The following is a 16607-nucleotide window of genomic DNA, read 5'->3' as shown; positions in this document are numbered from 1 at the left end:
GTGTGTGATAATGTTATAGTGTTTGTGGTAATGTTACAGTGTGTAGTAATGTTACAGTGAGTGGTAATGTTACAGTGTGTGGTGATGTTACAGTGTGTGTGTGCTAATGTTACAGTGTGTGGTAATTTTATAGTGTGTAGTAATGTATAGTGTGTCTGGTAATGTTACAGTGTTTATGGTAATGTTACATTGAGTGGTAATGTTACAGTGTGTAGTAATGTGTAATGTTACAGTGTGTGGTAATGTTATAGTGTGTGTGGTAATGTTCCAGTGTTTAGTAATGTTACAGTGTGTTGTAATGTTGCAATGTGTGTGGTAATGTTATAGTGTGTGTGGTAATGTTATAGTGTGTTGTAATGTTGCAATGTGTGTGGTAATGTTATAGTATGTGTGGTAATGTTATAGTGTGTGTGGTAATGTTATAGTGCATGGTAATGTTACAGTGTGTAGTAATATTACAGTGTGTGGTAATGTTACAGTGTGTGGTGATGTTATAGTGTGTGCTAATGGTACAGTGTGTGGTTATGTTACAGTGTGTGGTAAAGTTACAGTGTGTGGTAATGTTTCAGTGTGTGGTAATGTTGTAGTGTATGGTAATGTTATAGTGTGTGTGGTAATGATACGGTGTGTGGTAATGTTACAGTGTGTGGTAATGTTACATTGTGTAGTAGTGTAACAGTGTGTGATAATGTTATAGTGTGTGTGGTAATGTTACCGTATGTAGTAATGTTACAGTGTGTGGTAAAGTTACAGTGTGTGGTAATGTTACAGTGTGTGTGGGAATGTTACAGTGTGTGGTAATGTTGCTGTATGTGTGGTAATGTTATAGTGTATGTGGTAATGTTACAATGAGTGGTAATGTTACAGTGTGTGGTAATGTTATAGTGTGTGTGGTAATGTTTCAGTGTGTGGTAATGTTACAGTGTGTGGTAATGTTATAGTGTATGTGGTAAAGGTTACAGTGTGTGGTAATGTTATATTGTGTGGTAATGTTACAGTGTGTGGTAATGTTACATTGTGTGGTAATGTTATAGTGTATGGCAATGATACAGTGTGTGGTAATGTTACAGTGTGTGGTAAAGTTACAGTGTGTGGTAATTTTTCAGTTTGTGGTAATGATACAGTGTTTGGTAATATACAGTGTGTCGTAATGTTACAGTGTGTGGTGATGTTACAGTGTGTGGTAATGTTACAGTGTGTGGTAAAGTTACAGTGTGTGGTAATGTTACAGTTTGAGGTAATGATATAGTGTTTGGTAATTTTACAATGTGTGGTAATGTTATAGTGTGTGGTAATGTTACAGTGTGTGGTAATGTTAAAGTATGTGGTAAAGTTACAGTGTGTGGTAATGTTTAAGTTTGTGGTAATGATACAGTGTGTGTTAATTTTACAGTGTGTGGTAATGTTACAGTGAGTGGTAATGTTACAGTGCGTGGCACTGTTGCAGTGTATGTGGTAATGTTACAGTGTGTGGTAAAGTTATAGTATGTGTGGTAATGTTACAGTGTGTGTGGTAATGTTACAGTGTGTGGTAATGTTACAGTGTGTGGTAATGTTGTTGTATGTTTCCGTAATTCTATGTGTATGTGTTAATTTTACAGTGTGTGGTAATGTTACAGTGTGTGGTAATGTTATAGTGTGTGTGGTAATGTTTCAGTGTGTGGTAATGTTACAGTGTGTGGTAATGTTATAGTGTATGTGGTAAATATTACAGTGTGTGGTAATGTTATTGTGTGTGGTAATGTTTTACAGTGTGTGGTAATGTTACATGTGTGATGTTAACTGTATGTAATATTACGTGTGTAAATATTTATGGTCAATGTTACAGTGTGTGTGGTAATGTTACAGTGTGTGGTAATGTTACAGTGTGTGGGAATGTTACAGTGTGTGGAAATGTTACAGTGTGTGGTAATGTTACAGTGCGTGGTAATGTTATAGTGTGTGGTAATGTTACAGTGTGTAGTAATGTTACAGTGTGTGGTAATGTTATACTGTGTTGTAATGTTACAGTGTGTGGTAATGTTGTAGTGTATGGTAATGTTATAGTGTGTGTGGTAATGATACAGTGTGTGGTAATGTTACAGTGTGTGGTAATGTTACATTGTGTTGTAGTGTTAAAGTGTGTGATAATGTTATAGTGTTTGTGGTAATGTTACAGTGTGTAGTAATGTTACAGTGAGTGGTAATGTTACAGTGTGTGGTAATGTTACAGTGTGTGGTAATGTTACATTGTGTTGTAGTGTTAAAGTGTGTGATAATGTTATAGTGTTTGTGGTAATGTTACAGTGTGTGGTAATTTTATAGTGTGTAGTAATGTTATAGTGTGTCTGGTAATGTTACAGTGTTTATGGTAATGTTACATTGAGTGGTAATGTTACAGTGTGTGGTAATGTTACAGTGTGTCGTAATGTTACAGTGTGTGTGGTAATGTTACAGTGTGTGGTAATGTTATAGTGTGTGTGGTAATGTTACAGTGTTTAGTAATGTTACAGTGTGTTGTAATGTTGCAATGTGTGTGGTAATGTTATAGTGTGTGTGGTAATGTTATAGTGTGTTGTAATGTTGCAATGTGTGTGGTAATGTTATAGTGTGTAGTAATATTACAGTGTGTGGTAATGTTACAGTGTGTGGTGATGTTATAGTGAGTGCTAATGGTACAGTGTGTGGTTATGTTACAGTGTGTGGTAAAGTTACAGTGTGTGGTAATGTTTCAGTGTGTAGTAATGTTGTAGTGTATGGTAATGTTATAGTGTGTGTGGTAATGATACGGTGTGTGGTAATGTTACAGTGTGTGGTAATGTTACATTGTGTAGTAGTGTAACAGTGTGTGATACTGTTATAGTGTGTGTGGTAATGTTACAGTATGTAGTAATGTTACAGTGTGTGGTAAAGTTACAGTGTGTGGTAATGTTACAGTGTGTGTGGGAATGTTACAGTGTGTGGTAATGTTGCTGTATGTGTGGTAATGTTATAGTGTATGTGGTAATGTTACAATGTGTGGTAATGTTACAGTGTGTGGTAATGTTATAGTGTGTGAGGTAATGTTTCAGTGTGTGGTAATGTTACAGTGTGTGGTAATGTTATAGTGTATGTGGTAAAGGTTACAGTGTGTGGTAATGTTATATTGTGTGGGAATGTTACAGTGTGTGGTAATGTTATAGTGTGTGGCAATGATACAGTGTGTGGTAATGTTACAGTGTGTGGTAATGTTACATTGTGTAGTAGTGTTACAGTGTGTGATAATGTTATAGTGTGTGTGGTAATGTTACAGTATGTAGTAATGTTACAGTGTGTGGTAAAGTTACAGTGTGTGGTAATGTTTCAGTTTGTGGTAATGATACAGTGTGTGGTAATTTTACAGTGTGTGGTAATGTTACAGTGTGTGATAATGTCACAGTGTGTTATAATGTTACAGTGTGTGGTAATGTTACAGTGTGTTGTAATGTTACAGTGTGGTAATGTTGCAATGTGTGGTTATGTTACAGTGTGTGTGTGGTAATGTTACAGTGTGTGGTAATTTTATAGTGTGTATAGTAAAGTTATAGTGTGTGTGGTAATGTTACAGTGTTTATTGTGATGTTACAGTGAGTGGTAATGTTACAGTGTGTGGTAATGTTACAGTGCGTGGTACTGTTGCAGTGTATGTGGTAATGTTACAGTATGTGGTAAAGTTATAGTGTGTGTGGTAATGTTACAGTGTGTGTGGTAATGTTACAGTGTGTGGTAATGTTATAGTGTGTGGTAATGTTGTAGTGTGTGTGGGAATGTTACAGTGTGTGGTAATGTTGCTGTATGTGTGGTAATGTTATAGTGTATGTGGTAATGTTACAGTGTGTGGTAATGTTACAGTGTGTGGTAATGTTATAGTGTGTGTGATAATGTTACAGTGTGTGGTAATGTTACAGTGCATGGTAATGTTATAGTGTGTGGTAATGTTACGGTGTGTGGTAATGTTGTAGTGTATGGTAATGTTATAGTGTGTGTGGTAATGATACAGTGTGTGGTAATGTTACAGTGTGTGGTGATGTTACAGTGTGTGTGTGGTAATGTTACAGAGTGTGGTAATTTTATAGTGTGTGTAGTAATGTTATAGTGTGTGTGGTAATGTTACAGTGTTTATGGTAATGTTACAGTGAGTGGTAATGTTACAGTGTGTGGTTAATGTTACAGTGTGTGGTAAAGTTACAGTGTGTGTCGTAATGTTTCAGTGTACAGTAATGTTACAGTGTGTGTCGTAATGTTTCAGTGTTCAGTAATGTTACAGTATGGTAATGTTACAGTGTGTGGTAATTTTAGTGTGTGTGGTAATGTTATAGTGTGTGTTGTAATATTACAGTGTGTGTTAATATTATAGTGTGTGGTAATGTTACAGTGTGTGGTAATTTTATAATGTGTGTGGTAGTTTTATAGTGTATTTGGTAATGTTACAGTGTGTGGTAATGTTATAGTCTGTGGTAATGTTATAGTGTGTATGGGAATGTTCCAGTGTGTGGTAATATTGCAGTATGTGTGGTAATATTATAGTGTATGTAATAATGTTACTGTGTGTGGTAATGTTATTGTGTGTGGTAATTTTACAGTGTGTGGTAATGTTACAGTTCTTGGTAATGTTACAGTGTGTATGGTAATGTTACAGTGTGTGGTAATGTTACAGTGAGTGGTAATGTTGCTGTATGTGTGGTAATGATATAGTGTATGTGGTAATGTTACAGTGTGTGGTAATGTTACAGTGTGTGGTAATGTTATAGTGTGAGTGGTAATGTTACAGTGTGTGGTTATGTTGCAGTGTGTGTGGTAATGTTATAGTGTATGTGGTAATATTACAGTGTGTGGTAATATTATTGTGTGTGTTAATGTTACAGTGTGTGGTAATGTTACAGTGTGTGGTAATGTTACACTGTATGGTAATATTACAGTGTGTCGTAATATTATTGTGTGTGGTAATGTTACAGTGTGTGTGGTAATGTTACAGTGTGTGATAATGTTACAGTGTGTGGGAATGTTACAGTGTGTGGTAATATTACAGTGTGTGGTAATGTTACAGTGTGTGGTAATGTTACAGTGCATGGTAATGTTATAGTGTGTGGTAATGTTACATTATGTAGTAGTGTTACAGTGTGTGATAATGTTTTAGTGTGTGTGGTTATGTTACAGTGTGTAGTAATGTTACAGAGTGTGGTGATGTTACAGTGTTTGGTAATGTTACAGTGTGTGGTAATGTTGTAGTGTATGGTAATGTTATAGTGTGTGTGGTAATGATACAGTGTGTGGTAATGTTACAGTGTGTGGTAATGTTACATTGTGTAGTAGTGTTACAGTGTGTGATAATGTTGTAGTGTGTGTGGTAATATTACAGTGTGTAGTAATGTTACAGAGTGTGGTGATGTTACAGTGTTTGTGTGATAATGTTACAGAGTGTGGAAATTTTATAGTGTGTGTAGTAATGTTATAGTGTGTGTGGTAATGTTACAGTGAGTGGTAATGTTACAGTGTGTGGTAATGTTACAGTGTGTGTCGTAATGTTACAGTGTATAGGAATGTTACAGTGTATTGTAATGTTACAGTGTGTGGTAATTTTAGTGTGTGTGGTAATGTTATAGTGTGTGTGGTAATATTACAGTGTGTGTTAATATTTCAGTGTGTGGTAATAGGGTGTGTCATACGGAGGCGAATTTTTTTTTTTTTGAGTTTGAAAAATCGGCCCATGGTATTAATGATGTAGTTCTATGTGCAGAATCATGTGATATCTTCAGATTTGAAATGTTTTCATTTTTTGCTATGTACATTTTAACTTGAAATCTTATGAAAATTCAGTATTCCCACCCTTTTACCAACACCACTAAATAGCTTATTTAAAGTAAAGTAAATGTATCAGGTTAATTTATTTGGATGAAAATGATCCAGAATAGTGAAACGAATGATCTTGACTCATTTATTAAATTTAATATTCCTTTAGAAAACAAAATCATCAAATACAAAAACCGGTTTTACTACTACGACCTGGTGTTGCTGCACACCATAGAGAACATGTCTTTCTTGCTTCTGTTTCTACTCATCACCTCCCTGCTGACCACCTGAGCTCGGATGTAGCCTTCCCTCCTCTCCTGGCTGTACACGTGACTGCTGGCCTCGCTCACTTGCTGTACACAACGCTCTATACTCTGGGTGTGCTTAGGCCAGGCAGGGACATGCAAGGGTTGTCAGAAGCTCTGACTTGAACATTTGGTGAGGCTGCAGGTAAGAGGGCTCACTGCCAGCCTGGATGTTATCAGATCTATGAATCAGTGAGGTCTTGGCACCTAGATTGACTTCAGGAGTCTTCTGACCCTGAAGGAATCGTCCTAACTGATTCGTCATGCCCAGATCCTCATGAGTCTCATATCCAAGATCCTTTTGACTGCCACTTTTCTCTCCTCCTCGCCCTTGCTGCAGAGCATTGTCTGCCAGAACTGCCTCGAGGATGAGCATACCAGAGATCTCCTCACAGTCTGCTCCACAATCTGAACAACCTTCATGCTTTGACTCCTCAGGAGCTCAAGCTGGAAGAGAACATGCCTCGGACCTTCGGAGAAGCATTGACTTGACCTTGAGTGTTGAACCAGTGGCAAGTAGACACTCACGATGAATTGGACAATAAGTCTCCAGGTTGTGAAGCTGGTTCCCTTTCAGTTTATGATGAGCGACCCAGAATTCTGCAGAACCTGAGGCAATTTGTGAGCCACTAGAATGTGAGACTGGACCTATCTGCAGGTAAGCAAGTCTATCAGGCATGACCCCGGTTTGATGGCACTGCAAATCATGTAACCGCAAAGGTACTGGTCAGTACTCAGGTCGTCAATGACAGTATGTGCAAGCTCAACGAGTGGAGGGCCAACTGTGATTTTTCAAAGCTCGGTTTATTTCTAACTCAGTGGCAGAGTCAGCATCTTGCCAAGAGGACCCAGACCATCTGTTGTTTGAGAAAGAGTCTTGCCATCCAGCTCCTGGATCAGATGTCCTGAGTGGCAACTCGTTGGTGTGGAGTCTAAACAATCCAGACCAGCTTCCTCCCAATCTTCCGCTCTATCACTGTATGACCCCCCCCACCCCGCCACCCTGTGTTCGTGTTGGTGCTGTCCTCAATGGCCTGCAGGGGTCTGGTCTACGTTCTCTCTCTGAAGCCAGTTCACAATGTTATCTGCCACTATCTCCAGCTGGTTTCCTGGTGTCATCTTTCTCTGGGTAAATGCCACAGCCGCTTCCTCCTGGTTCCTGCAGCAGGAGTAGTGTTCCTCCTTCACCATGGCAGGAACAACTTGTCAGAATCTCAGCTTTCATGAACACTTTAGTGTCATCCTTCTCCATCAAAGAACCAAACAGTTGAATCCATTTCTCTTATCCCTTATCAAACTCCTCTTCTAGGTTACTGACAAGTTTCTCCTGAGCTCTCCTTACTTTGTTATGATTTATCGCAGGTGAACATCATCAGGTGTTATCAAACCACCGTCAATCCAGGCAGCTGTTGCTATCTCTGCAGGAACTTCCTCTGAGACCAGTGTGGTGTCGCATGTTGTGAAACTATGCTCAGGATATCTTTCCTATTTCGAATGTTATGCCTGGAAGGTTTGGGATCATTATTTTTCTGGGTTAGGGACAAAGTCACCCATTCTCCTGGTCAGCACTCGGATCAGCCATGGGGGAATCATTAAACTCTGAATCAGCTTGACTCCAATCATCGGCCTTTTTTTACCTCACCCTGGGCCTTCTCAAAGACTCTTTCTTCGGCAACTCTTCTCCTCTTCTGTCTCTCTGTGGCAGCCTCCTGTCTTGGACTCCGGAATATCTTGGCTAGAAATCATAGAGAGCCCTATACCTATGATCTTCTCTCTCTGTGCTTTGACAAATGCCAGTTCGATCACAAGATCTTCAGTTCGCTTGCAAATACAGGAGATGTGAGCCTCAGTTCCCACAGTCACGATCGCATCAAACTCAGGACAGAGAGCAATTGGGCACTTAGTAATTATGTCAAATAGCTGGTGATTGCTTGGCAAAGCTGTCCTTAACTACCAAGTTTTCCTCTCCCAAGAGATATCTCTTGCCTTTCCCAACTGGCTAGCAGTCTCTCACTAATCTTCTTCTGACTTGTTATGACTAGGCTTGAACTGAGCGTTAGCCAAGTGTACTGTGCCAAGAACAGCTTTGGTCATATCACTGGCAATGTCTTTGTTTGTGTAAGTTCTTTTTGGTTCTTTTCACTGAAGTTTGCCTGATTAACCTCCGTATCTCAAAGCATCTCTCAATGTAGAGCAACACCGACAGGAAACTCTCTCCCAAAGACCCAAGATAGTGACGCTGAGATGGCTGGATTTGGTTCCTGCGTCCTGACACAAGCAGCCATCGCAAATATTATCAACTTATAAATGCATCAGAGATCTGGAAACAGAAAAAAATATTGTTAGTTGCGTTGTTAAGAATGAAGTCAAGCAATGTTCACTATTTAATTGTAATGCACTAAATGCAGCTGTACGTTAGATTTTTTCGATAAAATTTCACGCCTAAAATTTACCTAGCAAAGGTTGCAAAATATTGAAACTGAAATTATTTTCTGTTTATATACACTAAAATCCTACCAAAAAAAAAAGTGATGGGCCATTGGTTTTTAGCTGATCTTCCTCCTATGACACACCCTGCCACACTGGATCACTGCCTATCCTGGAAACCTCTCTGACACAGTGACTACCCTACCATCTTCTTCAATACTCAGCCTTACTCGTCAGCACCATCTCAGCACTGCACTTGGTATTTTGTAATCTTATTGCCTCCCCCACCTCCACCTTGCTTGCTTCAGATTGTTGTATGTTGTGTAAAATATGTATATACTGTTAAGCCAATGTTTAGCGTATAATTTTAGGTTAAGTATGGTTGAGGTAAATTATATAAGCTGAATATTTTTTAAAATTTATAGTACTTTATTATACACAACAAAACTCTCATCCTTTGTCTACCCTTTGCCAGTCAGATTGTCTTTGTTTTTTTATTGTTTGTTGCCTGTTGGGATCTGGATAGACTTTAACAATATTCTAAATCCCAACTCGTAACAAATGGCGACCGTGACAGGACCCGACCTTAAGTACCATATTTCTTCCCCCCTTATTACTCCTTTTTAATTATTCCTCCCAGTCTTCTGTTCTGAATTGCTTTACAGTGGTTTAAAGTTCCTTCATATGTGTGTGCATATATTGGTATTATCGTACAGTAAGTGACAGACATCAAGATATTAGGTTCAAGTGTCATAAAAGGCTTACCTGTTATTACACGTGGCAGTCGTGTAGTAAGTCTTATCGAGTGTTGGAAAGAATCCCGGATCTGTTTAATGCCGTACCCTCGCTCCAGAGTAGGCTGTTCCATAATCACTAGTTAGGGTGAAGTGATATCTTGGGAGACGCCCGCTCTACAGGACCCCATAATTATAAAAGCCTCAATTATTGTTCTTCTCATTGTCTCATTCAGGGGTCCAATAATTCAAGTATCTAAGGTTGTTTATCCGGATCTTTATATTAATGCCGTAATACGCCCTTCCTGTTTTCAAGTATCTTTTCAAGTCTCTTATCCTTATTTAAGGATCTTATCAGAAGAACAATATTCATAAGTGTAATTTCTAAATTTATAACTTGCAGGTAGTTTCCGGGACTTTCTGGTTATCCACTGCCGTGATATTTTCTAGGGTAATCACTTATCTTATCCTCTTGACCATTGGATTAATTTTATCCTAGTTTTCTTAACATGGCCACCTCGGGTTTTTGATCTCCAGGATTTATTGAAAATCCTTCCGTATAAGTGCGTGTTAATATCACAGAAGAAGAATGGAAAGAAATAGCCAACTATTACAATATCCCCTTATTCAGCAACTGACTAAGGAAATGTTAAAAATCAGGTAATTGAAATGTTGGTTCAACGAAGTTTTAAAAAGAATCCGCTGTTGACCGATTAACGCCCATGTCAGAAACTTCCAACCACTATCCACCACCCCTCCTCACTCAGAAGTTGCCTCAGGTCCTGGCTAGCCCTCAAGAAGAAACACAAGAATAGACGCCTTAGAAGACTAGAACGAGCTAGGTTCAGTTCCCAAACCAAAATGAAGAACTCCAGTTGGAGCATGAGTTGGAACAGGCCAAGTTGGAACGTGAAGAAAGTTGGAACAGGCCAAGTTGGAGGCGTGAGGAGAAAAGTTGGAACAGGCCAAGTTGGAACAGGCCAAGTTGGAACAGGCCAAGTTGGAACAGGCCAAGTTGGAACAGGCAGTTGGAGCATGAGGACAAGGGTTGGAACAGGCCAAATTGGGCATGAGTTGGAACAGGCTAGAAAGTTGGAACAGGCCAAGTTGGAGCATCGAGGAATGTTGGGCAAGGCCAAGTTGGGCAAGTTCTTGGAGCATGAGGGAAAGTTGGAACAGGCCAAGTTGGAGCAGGAGAGTTAGACTGAAAAGAACTACAGGTGAAAAGAGAACAGAAAGTCACCTTAACATCGGAGTTTAAATCAAAAGAAGTGGCATTAAAGAGAAACTAGCTGCGTTTAACCCTGCTAATGCTTCTTCCCTTGTTTCCGGGTTTGATGAATCCGATATGGACGGGTCATTGAGACTTTGAAAAATAGCCGGGAAGAATGGGTGGCCTAAGGACTAGTGGATGTCGTTGTTGGTTCTAAATTGTATGTGGTAAGGTTCATTAGAGTTTATAACTGTTTAGACCAGACTGATGAGCTATGATAACGTAAAAAAGAATATCCTCACCTCTTATGCTATCACGCCAGATGGATACCGGCAGAAGTTTCGTAAGCTAACCAAAACATTTTTTCACACACCTTTGTTGAGTTGGCTCAAGAAAAGCAGGTTTTTCAAGAAGTGGTTGGAGGCTACAAGAACTCCCACATTCCCGGGATTTGTTAAACTTGGTAGTCCTGGAGGAGTAGAAGAGCAAATGCCATTTCACATCTTGAAGCATGTGGAGGGCGTGGAGAGGTTAATTTAGGGCGTCTTGGCTGAGCTGGCTGATCTTGTCACGCCTTGGCGTTGATCTCACTGGGCGGTAAAGACGTGGTACTTTCCAGGCATGTTAGGTCCTCTCTGATGATAACCTTTGGGACGTGGTGGCAGGTCGAAAGGTCCCACCTACCCCCACCCTGATGCAACCAAAGTTTTATTATTCTTACTGTAAAAACCAGGCCATACGATCCAGACTTGTAAACACCGTGTCGAACTGCTAAAAGTAGTTCCCTGGATCCCAAATTCAATAATAGCAACCACCAATATTAGGAAAGGCCCCATCAGGATCTCTTCTCTTCATTCACCTATGAGGGCAAAATTTCAATCATAGAGGGGTCTCGTTCTTTCCCGATTCGTATACTACGTGATACGGGCGCAGCACAATTTATCCTGTTTAACGTCATTCCTGATATATCTACCGCATTTACTAATGAGAGTGTTCTAATTTCAGATCTCTCATCCCATTCTTCCTATCCCCTAGCTAAAGTGCACCTCCAATGTCCCTTGATTACTGGGGAAGTGCAAGTAGCCATTAGGAAAGATCCAATGCCTGTGAGCGGCATTCATTTATTATTGGGTAATGACTTGGTAGGAGATCTAGTGGTTCCCAACATAAAGACAGTCGACTCTCCCTTACCTGTCAACTCCACCACTGACCTTGAAGAAACTACTCCTCACCTTTTCCCATCTTGTGTTGTCACCCGGTCACAGAGTGTGCGAAATGGGCCCTCTTCATCTAAAACCACCTCCAATATCTTCCTACCCACAGAAGATCTGTTCAATAAGACCATTAGTAAGGATGAGCTCATTAAAGCCCAACAATCTGATCCATTTTTGAATAAACTTAATCATGCAGCAGTTGAGGGTAAAGATTTTAACACCCTTCCGTGTTTTTATTAGCAGGAAGGGGTTTTGATGAGGGCCTATAGACCCCCTGAGCTTACCCATCTAGACACGTGGTCTGAAATACATCAAGTGGTAATTCCCTCCTCAGTCAGACCAGCATTAATTGCCCTTGCCCATGATGGTATTTCAGGACATTTGTGAATCCTGAAAACATATAAAAAGCTCCTCCAACACTATTACTGGCCTGGACTTAGGAAGGATGTGTCAAAGTACCTAAAATCTTGTCATATTTGTCAAATGGTAGGAAAACCAAATGAAAGTATACCAGCAGCTCCCATTAAGCCCATCCCAGAATTTTCTACACCATTTGAAAAAATTGTTGTGGATTGTGTGGGCCCATTACCAAAGACTAAGAAGGGAAATCAATTCCTGCTCACAGTTATGGATACCAGTATACGTTATCCTGAGGCTTTTCCCCTTAAAAGCATCACTTCAAAAAATGTAATCAAACCTCTTTTGCACCTTTTCACTTCAGTGGGCATTCCTAAAGAGATCCAATCCGATCAGGGCACCAATTTTACAAGCAGTCTTTTTAAACAGGTGATGAAAGACCACAGTGTGGACCATTGTTCATCTTCGGCTTACCACCCACAATCCCAAGGTTTGCTTGGAACGGTTCCATCAAACTTTCAAATCAATGCTAACCAACTATATAGTCCAATAGTCCATACTCCTGATCGCAGAAAAGATTCACAACTTGTTCACATTAATCTCATGAAACTTTACCATTCCAGGCAGTCAGAGGAAGACATCCCAGAGGCTATAAGCCTACCTGTATTGCATACGGCTTTGTCAGGGCCGGAGCCGGAGACAGATGACATGGATCTATTGGAGAATTTAGACTTCCCTCTACCTAAAGAGAACCCTGCTAACAGTCACATACTCAACAACTTGGATGAGTATTTTTCTGTTCTGAATCCATCTCAAGCAAAAGATCTCACAAGTTATTATCAACATTTCCTAATGTCACGTCGGACCTCCCAGGGTTTTGTAATATACTTAAACATGATATTAAGCTAATCTCAGATGATGTACAACCCATTAGGCAATCAGCATATCGACTAAATCCACAAAAAAGAGAGATTATGAAAATGGAGGTAGATTTTTTGTTAAAACATAACTTGGCTGAGCCTAGTACCTCCCCCTGGGCTTCACCTTGCCTTCTCATTCCAAAACCCGATAGCACTTTTCGTTTCTGTACCGATTATCGTAAAGTGAACCAGGTCACTGTCTCAGACTCCTACCCTTTACCTTTGATTGAAGATATAATAGACAGCATAGGCTGTGCAAAATTTATAACTACAGTGGACATGTTGAAAGCATATTATCAAGTGGGACTCACGGATAGGGCAAAAATAATCTCAGCATTTATAACTCCATTTGGTCTTTTTCAATATTTGGTTATGGCGTTTGGCTTTTCTAATGCTCCGGCCACATTCCAGAGGGCAATCAATCACCTGATTCAGGACCTAGATGGGACGTTCGCCTACCTGGATGACCTGGTGGTGGTGTCGGACGGCTGGGACGAACATCTGGTGCGTTTGGAGATACTGTTGGCACGACTGCAAGAGACTGGATTCACCATAAACCTGGCTAAATCTGCTTTTGGCCGGGCCTCAGTGACTTACCTGGGACATATCGTTGGGCATGGTATGGTGAGACCCAAGGACGCAAACGTTAAAGCCATCGTGTCCTTCCCCAGTCCAAGGACGAGGAAGAACTCATGCGCTTCCTGGGGATGTGCGGCTACTACCGTCGGTTCTGCAGTAACTTCTCCAGCGTGGCCGGACCCCTCACAGACCTTACCAGTTCTGCGGTCCCTTACATCTGGAACCAGAGGTGCGACCAGTCTTTCCACCGCCTCAAGGCCTTCCTTGCCTCCAAGCCTGTAGTCCACCCCCCTGACTACACCTTGCCCTTCCATCTGCAAATCCACGCTAGCGGTGTCGGAGTGGGAGCTGTGTTCCTACAACCCTACCCAACCACTGATGTCCTTCACCCTGTGGCATACTACTCCGCCAAGTTGAAAAAACATCAGACCAACTACTTGACCATAGAGAAGGAGGCCCTGGCTCTGGTGTTGGCAATAAAGAAGTTTGAATGTTACCTCCAATCTCGCCCACAAACAACCCTAGTCTTCACCGACCATGTCCGGCACATAAAGGGGGTGGACAACCTGATTGCGGACTCCTTATCCCGAGCTCCAGTGGAAATGCAGCAGCTACTCTCCAGACGCACCAGGTGATCACCTCCTTCGCGCCCGCGCTAAGGAGGTCTTTGGAGGGGGGGGTGTGTTACGAACCACGCCATCAATTGTCATGATCTACCTACCCAGCACTACGAACCACGCCATCTATTGTCATGATCTACCTACCCAGCACCACGAGCAACGCCATCTAGGGACGAAACCCGAGTATGACTAGTCTTAGTTACCACTCCGGGGTTTCCCTTCTCCATATCCTGGTTGTTGCGTCACCTCCAAGTCTTCCTCATCAGCTCCAGATCGAGGAGAGTTCAGTTCACTCTGGGAAGTGACCACACTAGGATCACCTATCCTGGAAACCTACGGCACAGTGACTACCTACCATCTTCTTCAATACTCAGCCTTACTCGTCAGCCATCTCAGCACTGCACTTGAGTATTTTGTAATCTTATATTGCCTCCCCACCTCCACCTTGCTTCAGATTGTTGTATGTTGTGTAAATATGTATATACTGTTAAGCCAATGTTGCGTATGTTTAGGTTAAGTATGGTTAAGGGTAAATTATAGAAAGCTGAATATTTTGTTAAGGAATTTATGGTACTTTATTATACACAACAAAAACTCGCATCCTTTGTCTACCCTTTTATAGTCCGATTGTCTTTGTTTTTTATTGTTGTTGCCTGTTGGGATCTGGGTAGACTTTTAACTATATTCTAAATCCCCAACTCGTAACAACAGTATATTAGTACAATCACATTACTGAGTAGACTTTCGGTCACAAAAACAAACGAAAATATATATTAATAAAAATCGCTATACACAGATTCTCATTAAATAACTTGAGAAATAATAATAGCTGTGGAAGAGATAAATTTATATATTGTTAGAATAATGTAATTATTAAGACCATATTATTATCTTATAGTCTACCTAAAATAAATTATACATTACAAACTGTTCTATGTGAGTTTCTTCTTAAGGACAGTGAAACACAATTATGGTAATGAACTCAGTCTAGGAACAACTTGAGCTAGGAACAAAGTGAGCTAGGAACATCTTGAGCTAGGAACATCTTGAGCTGTCTTCCACTCTAACAGGACGAATAATACGAACACTCAACAACAATGTTCTTCATAGAGCTCATTAGGTCCAGACAGAATAGGAGTTTGGCAAAAGTAAAATGTACAAATAAATCCTTTACTTATGAGGCATCAAGGCATCATTCACAGGTACTGTAGACTCGTGCGATGTTGTAACCGCTAGATTAAGGTTAGGATATAAGTACCTTTGGCAGTATGTTCCTCAAGCAGATGTAAACAAAACTAAATGTAAAGTGTGTGGCCATACATATGGCCACACACTTGAACACAACGTCCTCGACTGTGTGAAGATAGAACCTTTTAGGGACAGGTCCAAGCACACTGTGTGTGAAATGGCACAACACTTCATCTCTAATGGCAAGATAGCCGAAATATTAAGATTGTATCCACTTTTTTACACTTAGTAACTATATCAATTCTCATGTACAGAATCAAATACGCAATGTGCTTGAATACCTCTCACGTAAATGTGAATAGCAAAGTGTGAGGCCAGACATACTGCCTCACACGCCTGTACTCACGCATTTGTGAATAAGTTACCCTTTATGTATAGAACTAAACAAATAATGTAAATGAAATACTGTGTAACATTCAATGACATAATATCCTGACAACGGGGGTTAATTATTATGACCCTTTGTAAACCCTACTCTGTAATCCTTTTGCGTTACCGCTCACAGGATGAGTGTGGGGTGCACAATAAAGTAGCCACTGTAAGCGGCAAAATCAAAATCATCGTGTGATGCTTCTGTATAATCGTCGCTACCAGATATCAGCTCGTGTGAAGCCTACGGGTTTTTCTGGTCTCTTTATAATTGTGGAAGGCCGATAGTATAGTGACTCTGCTGGATAACATCTGAGCTTGACCTCTGTTTTATGCCGACCAAAGAGTGTTTTTTGTGAGCGTCTCTTAGGCCAAGACCGATCACCTGTGAAAACTTCATAATAATCGGGTGACAAAACAAGAAGAAAAACTCACAAATGTATCCTGTACCATAATACAATTTTAGATCATGAGTGACTAGTGTACGCTGTGGTGAGAACGCACATACCTAAAAGAGTAAGGAGCATACAAGTCTATGTTGTCTTTGATACCCCCAAAATGTTCTACACTACTGAGGGTATACACAAACACTTGTTATCTTAAAAGTAGGTTCTTATTCTCGTACGGGAGATATACACAGATGGACCAAGAAACTCTCTTCCAAACCATAAGGACTGGTGGTCTCCACTCTATGTATCACTGCGCGCTTGCATGTACAGATGCCAGCATTCACACGCTGAATACATAAAATATAAATATGATAATTCATATACATAACATGGTGCACAATAAATGGAAATATTACATAGGATTAATACATGTTCTGTAATACTT

This window comes from Homarus americanus, unplaced genomic scaffold, assembly GCF_018991925.1.
Source record: "Homarus americanus isolate GMGI-L3 unplaced genomic scaffold, GMGI_Hamer_2.0 scaffold31037, whole genome shotgun sequence".
NCBI lineage: Eukaryota > Metazoa > Arthropoda > Malacostraca > Decapoda > Nephropidae > Homarus > Homarus americanus.
Note: the sequence above shows the minus strand (reverse complement) of the source record.